At 35.5% G+C, this 10,465-nt stretch overlaps 1 long non-coding RNA gene across 1 annotated transcript; it reads right to left on the bottom strand.

Moving 5' to 3' along the window:
- Positions 1-1,142: 1,142 nt before the first annotated feature.
- LOC141718837 (uncharacterized) lies at positions 1,143-4,440 on the bottom strand. The gene is made up of 3 exons (XR_012573993.1): positions 4,303-4,440; positions 4,103-4,179; positions 1,143-1,225 (listed from the first exon to the last, which is right to left on the bottom strand). It is a non-coding gene; the product is annotated as an uncharacterized LOC141718837 (long non-coding RNA).
- Between the last annotated feature and the right edge of the window lie 6,025 nt (positions 4,441-10,465).

The following is a 10,465-nucleotide window of genomic DNA, read 5'->3' as shown; positions in this document are numbered from 1 at the left end:
GAGCTAGCTGCATTGATTGCAGGAGCATGAAATTTTCAGAAGTTATACTGTCGATTCTCACTTTCCGCGCTGAACCATAATGGATTAACGGATGAAATAATTTCGTATTATCGCATAGCGTGCTCGTATTGGGATACGCTAAAATCTTCCTCATAGGACATAGATTTCTCAATGGTATAGCGAATACCCTTCTTGGTACAATCGTTGCTCGTCGCATATTGGGCCCTTATTGTCGGAACAATATTTTCAAAAAATTCAGGTAACTTAATAACCTTAATAGTAAAATGAATTAAGCATCTTGATTCTCGCCTGATATGTCTCCTCAAGGGCAATCTATAAAGAGCTATAAGTAGCAAGACTCGGGTTATCCAATCAACCTATGGTATTGGAGGTATCGTCTTCATTCCGCTTTCTTCGGAGACCCAGCTCCACTTCTATATCAATATTACTAAAAAATCCTGTACAATTTTCTCCTTTCCTCATCCTGTCGATCTCAAATGATTCCAACAGTCTTCGTGTAACACTTCACATAAATACTTCAATATAACTCGTGGTAGTCCATTAACAAACTCTATCGGCTCAACCGATAGACTCTCTTTTACACATAACTCTTAGCACACTTGTCTCTGAGTACTACAACTCATTCTCTTCCTTTAATGTCGGCTTTTTAATCGACTGCTAATAACTCAACCGATACTTCTACTCTTAAGGCAAATGTTCCCTTGGGGTACTACCGTCGCGACTACTCCGTAGTAATCCGACTACGAACTTGATGAGAGTTCTCATTAATTCATTTTTATCCTTACGTCTACCCGATTTTACTCCTATCATTTCCAAGATTTATAACCTAAAGCTTTGATACCACTTCTATAACACCCCCAAATCCGGGGTTAGGAATCTGGGTCGTCATATATCTATCCAATCCTTTGTCACATGTGTTAATCCCCATGATCCAATAAAACCACATCATAGACCCCAATCCTTCACACATACACGTTATAATCTTAAAAACAATACATAACCAATAAAATCTGTTATTACACATCAAATACACTTTTCAGGATCTCACACTATTACTCATAACCTCTACATGAAGTTATGAATATTTCTAACTCGAACAGCATCCTATCTGAATACTCTGGTCCACATGAACAAAGATGCAAAAAGTTTATGGGCGGTCTACGTATTCTCCATGCAATTGCCTTCTCTCCAGCATACTGGCTATCTGTTGTAATATGATATATAGAAGCAAGAGTGAGCACTATGGCTCAGCAAGGTACGTATATATTTATATGTATACATATATATATATATAATATAACAATAAATGTACTTCATATTTTTCAAAGATTTCTGAAAACATATATGCTTGTCAAACTTGTAATATTCTCAAAATCAACTGTAACATTATATCCACTTTATACTTGTATCCATCTCTTTTTCAAACTTCAAGATTTTACTCGAACCAGAATTATAAACTGGATTTGATATTCACATCATGTACCTCATGATTTAAAATTCAGCCTTATCGGCCTTCTATTGTAGATTGCACAACAATTTTCCAAAATGGAAGAAAGGGACTATACTGGAATAAACCACGTACCGGTGATCAGCCGAGTACGAAATTTTCTCTACTAGTAGAAGGAATCAAACCTAGCCGCCTTTGGGCTTATCAAGACACTACACGGTGGTTGCCCATTGCCATGCAAGTCTGAAAGTCAATGGTCACATAGACCATATAACCGTACACTGCGCCACTCCACGCCCTATACCTCTCTGTGCCGGGCAGGCCACATTCCAGTCCCAAAACAATGCTAACCTTTATTTTAAAAATACTTTTTCACGGAATAGATCGCTTAGAGTTGATCTTTAATCAGATGATTTGTTTTTCAACTTTTAATTCAATTGATCCTTGGGAGTTGTCGGAGTTTTGACTTGAAATCATTTTCAAATCCCTAACTATAGTAGGGTGATACATATATTGACTTCTTGTTTTTCACTGAGCGAAGTAGCAAAACTCTTATGCTTGTAGACCAAGTTCCCCAAGGTTTTGATAAGTTTCAATTGATTGATTCTTTTATTGAGGTTTGAATAATTTAGAAAGTACCTTCGGGAACTACGTCTATTTTTAAATAATTTTTAGAAGTCCGGAAAAATATTTTTATTAAATATTTAGAGTATCGGAATATTTTTAGATAAGGTTTAATTAATTAATAAACCTTAAATAAATAGTTAAGAAAGGATTTAATACCCTATAAATACCTTTTAATAGTTAAATACTTTTTAAGTAAAGTGAAATGATTTATAATCTATTCAATGTATTTTTAAATACTTTCTGGATATTTAATAATCCTTTAAATATTATTTTACATAATAAATAATCAAATAAGGATATCCCTTAAATGAATATTCAAATACTTATTAAAGATATTGATTCAAATTAAATCTCAAACGTTCGCTCGATATATCTCACGCGAACTTACTTTGTTAATAAAATCGAAATATCTCAAATATGGCTAATCCCCGGATTAAATCATTATTAAAAATATCTTCGACTCCCACTATAACATATTATCTCGGAAATAAATTCCAACTTCTCATACTTGTATGGAATGAAATTATATTTCATAAACAAACGCACATTATAGGCGTATTGAAATCATAGACAAGCATATATCATTCGTTTATTTAAAACTGTAAAACATGGCATCATAATCACAACAGTAATTAAAGCATGGATATCATAAGATAAGATTTCGAAAACTTGCCTGATGTCCAAGCTCTACCTTGATGTATCCCTCTCGGTCCTGGAACCTCTACCAAGACATAATATAACCTCGGTTAGTCGACCTCGGTTAGTCGGGTTAACCAATGATCGACTTATTCTAAGTAGACTCACTCTACCCGATCTTCACTCTCTCAGGTTCATTTAACTTACGACATCTCACACCTCGTTACTGTCCATTTAAAATCTCGTTCGACACACCTATGTGTTCTTCTTACAATCCTTAACAACTCTCATGTTTTGATCATCTCCAAATTATATTATTAACTTGGCCAAAACGGGCGGTCAAAGTAGTACTTCCATAGTTGACTTTTCACTGAATTACTATTATGTGACTTGCACGCTAGCATTTTTAATAAATCGAAAAAATTAAGATTTAAATGCGAAACCACCTCAAGGACTTCTTGAGTGTTTTTTGATAATTATCACAAGAGTTACGATTTGAAAATATGAATTTAAATAGGTGAAAACATTTCCAAAGTTCGGTCGACTATGGAGTTCTACTATTCGCGCTAGTTTTACTAAAACGCTAATAACACACAAACCGTTAAATCAATCGACACGCCGTCTTTACGTACACGATCTAGATAACTCCTACTTTTTAATCAAACACAAACTCTGTCCTTTTTAGAAAACAAATTTCCCAGATTTAATCAAAATCAGGCAGTAGCTAGGCAGTGGCTACGCGTCGTGTAGCATTACCGCGCGACTTTGGTTCCAATATTTTTATAAAATTGGAAAATTAATATTTTAATCAAATTCTTTTTGGGTCTTCTTCCTTACTGTAATATCCAGTTACCATGATTTTCCATTGTTAAATTATAATTTTTAGGGTTCCAAAATTATCACACAACTCCACAATCCGTAATTGTGTTCTCACAGAAATGCTTTTCACTAAATCGGCCATAACTCATAAACCGTAAATCGCCTCGCGACGTACTTTATATGTACCGAAACTAAAAAAAATATCTAGACTTTCATGTCTAGTGGTTCACACTTTACAGATTATTTCATGTCCAAATTCTCTTCACAAACCAGAACATGTGCAACAAGTCCACTACTTAACAACCACAACAAGATCTTGCCATTTCCACTACTTGTAACCAACATCAACACATAAAATATTCAATATTTACTCCTCTACTCATTATTTAAATCATCTAGTATAACATCCAAGAACCACATCTCATAATCTTTAAAACTTAACAAGATTTAAACATATAAACCTTAAGCATTCACAATCTCTTAAATCTTGAAACCATATAACAATAATCCTTAAAATCCAACCATAAAATCTTTAAGGGTGAAGGGTTATACCTTCTTGGATCCTTAGAACACCTAGGAGGAGTGTATTAACCTTGTAGAAGATTGATCTATCCCTAACAAGCCTTAGACTAACAAGAGAAATCAAGAAAACGAGTTAGTAAAATTCGGAGTTACTATTCAGCTTCTCCTTCAAACATTTTTATAAAATTAAAAAACAATTATTTGAGTCTGAAATTTGGTATGAAGCTTACCTATGATATGGATCAGCTACGGTTAAAATTTCATGATATTTGAGTGGGTAGATCTTAAGTTATGAATTTTTATTTCTTGGGGGTTCTTGGAAATTCGGAAATGGAGAAGGATGGAGAGAATGGCTTTCTTTTGCTTGGCTCTTGAAAGTGTGTTAGGTTATAAGTATACATATGTGGATATATGTATAAGAGCTGCACTTGGACAAAGAAATAATATAAGTATGGCTTGTGATTGTGTGTTGAATGAGAGAAATATGGAGGTATGGTGCATGTACTCCTTGTCTCCCCCTTTACTATTCACAACATTATTCTAGTTTGATTGACTAACTACTAGTTACACTTATAACTGCTAGTTGGGTGTAGGATTATGCATGGCCAACTTGCATGGCTTCCAATTGCTTCCTCATTTAATTATCGTTCATGCACTTATCGTTTTATTCCGATAGTTTTCCCGTAGAATGTTTCTTTTCACAAGGATTTCGTTTATCGTCTATATTCCTTTAATCACTTCCATTCCTTTCTCTTGAACTTAATAACATCTTGTTAGGTCTCAATATGTTTGTAGAAGGGGGGTTGAATATAAACAATACCATTTAATCGAATAAAATACGGAATAAAAAGATGAAACAAAATTCAAGTTAAATAAAACTATTATTAAACTTGAAAGGTGTTACAACAACGGTATCGTTTACAAGGGATTAATCTCAAATAAATTATTCCAAATCTAGAATAAATTCGACATGAACTTTTTCTATTTTTGTAATAAAAAGGATCAAATGCTAATTTGAGATTAAGTTCTAGGGATTTTGATCCGCTAGATAGTTACACAAGAATAAGAGGAGTATTTCTAGTGGTTTAGATTTAACAATTAATACTAGAAATAAATGTTCTGAGAAATTGCAATAAGTTCTCTGCTGTTTTCTTTGTTCCGTGTTCTTTTGTTTTTATTTTGATATTCAATGCTCTATTGAAAAACAAACAGCTGCTGCTCTTTAATTCAATCCTGTGTTTTTAATTGGCAAGACAATCCTTTTAGCTCAGCAAGACAATCCTTTTAACTGGTAGAACTTTCGGTAGGACAATCCATTGAACTGGCATGTCTTTCGGCAAGACATTCTAAATGAACTAGCATGACTTTCGGTATGACTATTGATTGTCATACCGATTGTCATACTAATACAAAAGATTGTCTTGCTGAATTAATTTTGAATTTAAATTCAAAATCAATTCTGAAAAACCAAAATATTAATTCAGAATTAATTAATCAATTAATCCAATTAATCAATAAATTAATCTTTTTAGATATAATTTATTTTCTTAATTAAATTATATGACTTAATTAATTAATTAGAGAATTAATACTAATCTTGAACAGCAACCACTCTTCTGACAATCTTCTGAAAATCACTGAATCCATTTCACCACTTCAATGTTGACACTCAATGTACTGTCTGGTTCATGAATGACTAACTTCTGTTATGTTTCTTCATGTCTTGATTTTCTTCAGATTGAATCCCTGTAATCAATTGATACCCTGACGAGATCTCTGTCACTTGATTAAATCCACAATCTTGATTTATATCACTAAGGCTTGATCAATTTCTTGAGCTTCTTCCAGTGAATTAAGTCCTCAAGTCTGTAGACGAACAATGTTACTTAATCCTTTGACATATGTTACTTTGAGAGATCTCTCTGACGATAGAACCACTATTTACTTGTTACATCCTTATTTGAGTTGAGTTAAATCCTCGAATAAACAAATAGGCTATGACATATGCCTTTCAATCTCCCCTTATTTGTTTGTTAGACAATAACAACAAATACCTAGAGGATAACTCAACTAACAAATAAGAAAAAGATATAAACAGTAATGCAAAGTAAATAGCAGAAAAGTTCTGGATTATATTTAACATTTTCCAGATTCCAAAAGAAATTTACAAGTGAATACAAGATAGATGTTCCTCTAGACTGAACATATAACTACATTAGTCTATCTTGATTCATAAAGCTCTAATCATATTACATTAAGTTTTGAGCTAATTGAATTCAGTTGTCTTCCCTTCCGAATTCACCTTCTTCCAAATCTTGAAGCAACTCCTTGTCAAAGACACGATCCTTTTCAGAAGTGAAGCTGGCTGGTCTGACTGGTTGAACTCCAACTGACTTTAGCTTATTCTTGAACTGATTGTACCTTTTAATATTCTTTTCACAATAAGCTTGAATCAGATCAGCTGCTTGAGTTTTCAACATGGATGAATATCCAGCAGTTCTTAAGTGATGTTCCATCCAGACAAGATGCTTAGCAGAGTAGTCTTTAAGAGATTGTAAATCGAGCTGTCAGATTTGAAGACAGTCAGACTTAAAGAATCTTACCTGATTAGGATTGTTGACCACTTGAGGACTAGCCCTGCTGGCAAACTCTTTGAGCCTTTCTCGAAGAACTTCATTCAATTCTGAGCTTCTTTTGACTTTTTTGAGAAGAACCCAAATCTCTGATAAAGAACGATTCTCAAACAGATGAAGTGATACCTTGAAAGATCCTTCGCTCTGACAATATAGAAATATGCTCATTTCATTTAGAGATCTGTCAAAGACAGCTGTGATCCTTGAGACTTCAGTCTTTATAGCATTCATGTACACGTCATTATTTGGATTAGAGATCTCCAGCTTGTCCAGAAGTTGTAGAAACTGCCTATCATTGTTTGTGCTCAGCTGAGGCATATCAAGTACTCTCCTAGCTTCATCCCATTTTTCACCAATTTCAGTTTGACATCTCTTCTCCTTTCTTTAGCTTTAATGTCATGAAGACGTTGCTTTTCAAGAGTTTCTGTTCGTTCAATGTTTTTCCTCATATCAATGATCTGGGATACTGTTAGGGCGAAAACACGCGCTAATATTCACACAAGTATACGCGTTCGCAAGTAATATAGAATACTTTCTAGTTCGTTCCCTCAGAGACTCAGACTAAATTATTGTCTAATTAAACTCACTCACCAATGTATGATTACTTCTCAATATTAAGACACTAACACTTAAAATTGTTGACTAAATATTAACTACAATTAACTACTTAATTAACCACTTAACTAACACTTCAATTTATCAATAATAAAACACTCATGAGATCACAACTTCATTATTACTTCCTTCTATAGCCATTGTTATTACCTTTAGCATGTGACAGTCATGATATTAATCGAATAACACGAAACTGATAAAAGCCAACTTTCATTGTACTAACACCATTCTACCAAGCATCCACAATTAAGATAGAAGTTGAATAGTCATCAATTATGTTGAGTTCCTATATGTCTACAGAAATTGACAACACAACGATTTAAGCACAAGTTATTCCTTTTGATTACATAGGGCAAATAAAACTGTTAGAGTTACCCACTAATCATGCACAACATACATGAACCTATGCTAGCATGGCAAGTTCTAAATCTCAAGATCCACCGTCGCTTCACAAGAGATTAACACCCTATCTTATATGTTCGCGACGCACATAAGACGAATACGCACAACCAATACTAGATATCATACAATCATCACACACTAAAGTATTAAACAATTAACTAAAGAATTCCATAATAAATCCGTTGCAACCCCATGATCACGATTAGCCCATAATAGCACTTATCGTCATCATGGGTTCATATGAAATCATGATAAACAAACACAAGAAAATAATAACTAAACTAATTATATTAAAACAGAGTACGTCACAAGAATAAATAAGTTCAAAGCAAGAAAACTAGCATCCAACGTTACAACGAAACAAGAATCACAAGAATATATGCTTCCTCTTCGTTGCGGTGTGCTAAATCGGTCTTCTTCCTTATCTCCTTCGCTCCTTGCGTAAAAACACAATCTTCTTTTAATCCACCCTTGTGAAAACGTCTCAAATCTACTTATATAATAGTCCCATAAAACTCAGATTACATAGAAGTGGAAACCAAACAGAAGTAGAAGTCCTAAAATAATTTGTCTTTTTTTCCTACCCTGCGCGGCCGCTCAGCATAGCTGAGCGGGCGCTCAGCTTGCTGCGCGGCTGCTCAGCAATGCTGAGCGGGCGCTCAGACCTCTACTGGAAAAAAAAATGATTTTGCTCCGTTTCTTCGCCGTAATCTGCCCGTTTCTTTCCTCTCGCCATGGTGAACACATGCCAAGGCTTATTCTTGATGATTCCTCCCCCGAAATGCAACTAAAACCCTGAAATGCATAAACACTAGAAAAACGCATCAAATACACAAAATACTTGATTTCAAGACACCAATTTAAGCCATTTTAAGACGTTCTAAGTGGTATAAAATGCCACTTATCACACCCCCAAACTTAAATCGATGCTTGTCCTCAAGCGTCACAGACTCAAAAACAAATAAAAACATGCATGAATGCAATCTAAATGAAAATGCAGCGATCCCCCTTACTACAATTAACCAACCAAATTGTCACATCTCAACGAATGCAGTTAGACAACTAAAGATCAATAAACTCATGCAAACGGACATACAGCTAGAAACGTGGTGTGTGCAAATGCTTAACAGATATGCTTCGGAACTAGACCAATTACTATGACTAGACTATCCTCAAGGCAATCCTACGATTATACAAAGAATAAAAATTTTTAGGCACAAAGTGATATACAATACTACAAGAACTCTGGAGCTTATTACGGAATCGTGCTTTTTATTTACAACTCAAATGCTTATTTGACCGTGCAATGAGTGAGATCCACAAAAGACTTATACAATGGTATCCATGTAACGAGCGTTAGGTTAGCGGATCCCAGACTCTAAAAGCCTTAGGTCACTAGGCACAAAGTCCCCTAAGAACTTAATAACTCGAATACCAAAGAGCACACTCTTGATCAATTATGCATAAATTATTTTTTATTTTTTATTTTTTTCTGAGCAAGTGCGTTTCGCTCCATCTTGCTCAACCCTAGACTACTCGCACCATATGCGAGCCGGCTACTAGCCATTTGACGCCTAGCCACAACTAGCAATAACTTCCATATTTTTTCTCCAAAATTTTTCTTTTTCATGCCTTTATCACTAAGAACCTATAATCGAATTCTAAGCATAATAAGTAGATTGATCTTGAAAACAACCAAATCATAACAACAATCTAGCCCTTACGCATTCTCTAAGACTTAGTGGACTTATAATTGTTTCTAGCATGCATATCAACCTACACAACTTAATATCACTTTAATGCTATCACTACACTCGTATCAATATCACAATTCAGTCGATAAATCATTGTAAAAGGGATCATGGTAAATGCATGAGCTACATGACATTCATAACAAAAAAAAACTATATGGCATAAATTATGCAACTATATAAACTAAACTATCATGAATATGCAACTAAATGACACACACACAATATTCCTTAACTACCACCCCCAAACTAAAAATCGTCACTGTCCTCAGTGAAAGTAGTAGAAAGGAACACAGGGTATACCTACTCGGAGTCATCATCATCATCACCCTCAGTGGGTGGAGTATCAGGCGGCGGGTATGCAGAGTCCTCACCAAAAACTGGCCACTGGATATCAGCTCCAAGGCCTCGAAAAGCAGTCCCTAACGCAAGGGTGAGCTCCTGAGCAAACCTACTCTGCGTCTCATACATGGCATCCATCCGCCGTGAAAGCCTCCTATACTGGGCATCAACCATCCCAGCACCCTCCTGAGCTCTCGAAGAACCAGCCTCATCATGCCCTGGCCTAGCCATAGTAGCACCTCGTGCTGGACACCCTCCTGGAAGACGATAACCCAGCCCATGCTCCTCAGGCTCACCACCGGTCCACTCTTGCATCCCATTCAGAGTGCCAGAATCAATCAGAGCTGCTGGCAACTGCAACTGCTCATGAGCCGGCCAGTTCACTCCTACTGCTCGGCATAGCTTCGTAACCGTAGATGCATAAGGGATGTTCATATGCTTCGCTCCCCTCAAAAACTTCAGAATTCCTTGGTAGATAAACTCACCAAGGTCCACATAGTATTCCTCATTCAGAATTCCCCACAACAACTGTGCTCTCTCAACTGTGACCTCGTGTGCATGCGAAGAAGGCAAAATATTAGCACAAATAAATGCATTCCATGCACGGGCATACCTGTTCATGGCGATCGCCGGAAAGTGACGATACTCAT

This window comes from Apium graveolens, chromosome 4 (genome assembly GCF_009905375.1).
Source record: "Apium graveolens cultivar Ventura chromosome 4, ASM990537v1, whole genome shotgun sequence".
Lineage (NCBI taxonomy): Eukaryota > Viridiplantae > Streptophyta > Magnoliopsida > Apiales > Apiaceae > Apium > Apium graveolens.
The sequence above is the reverse complement of the archived record's forward strand: the minus strand, read 5'-3'. Positions and strand labels throughout refer to the sequence as shown.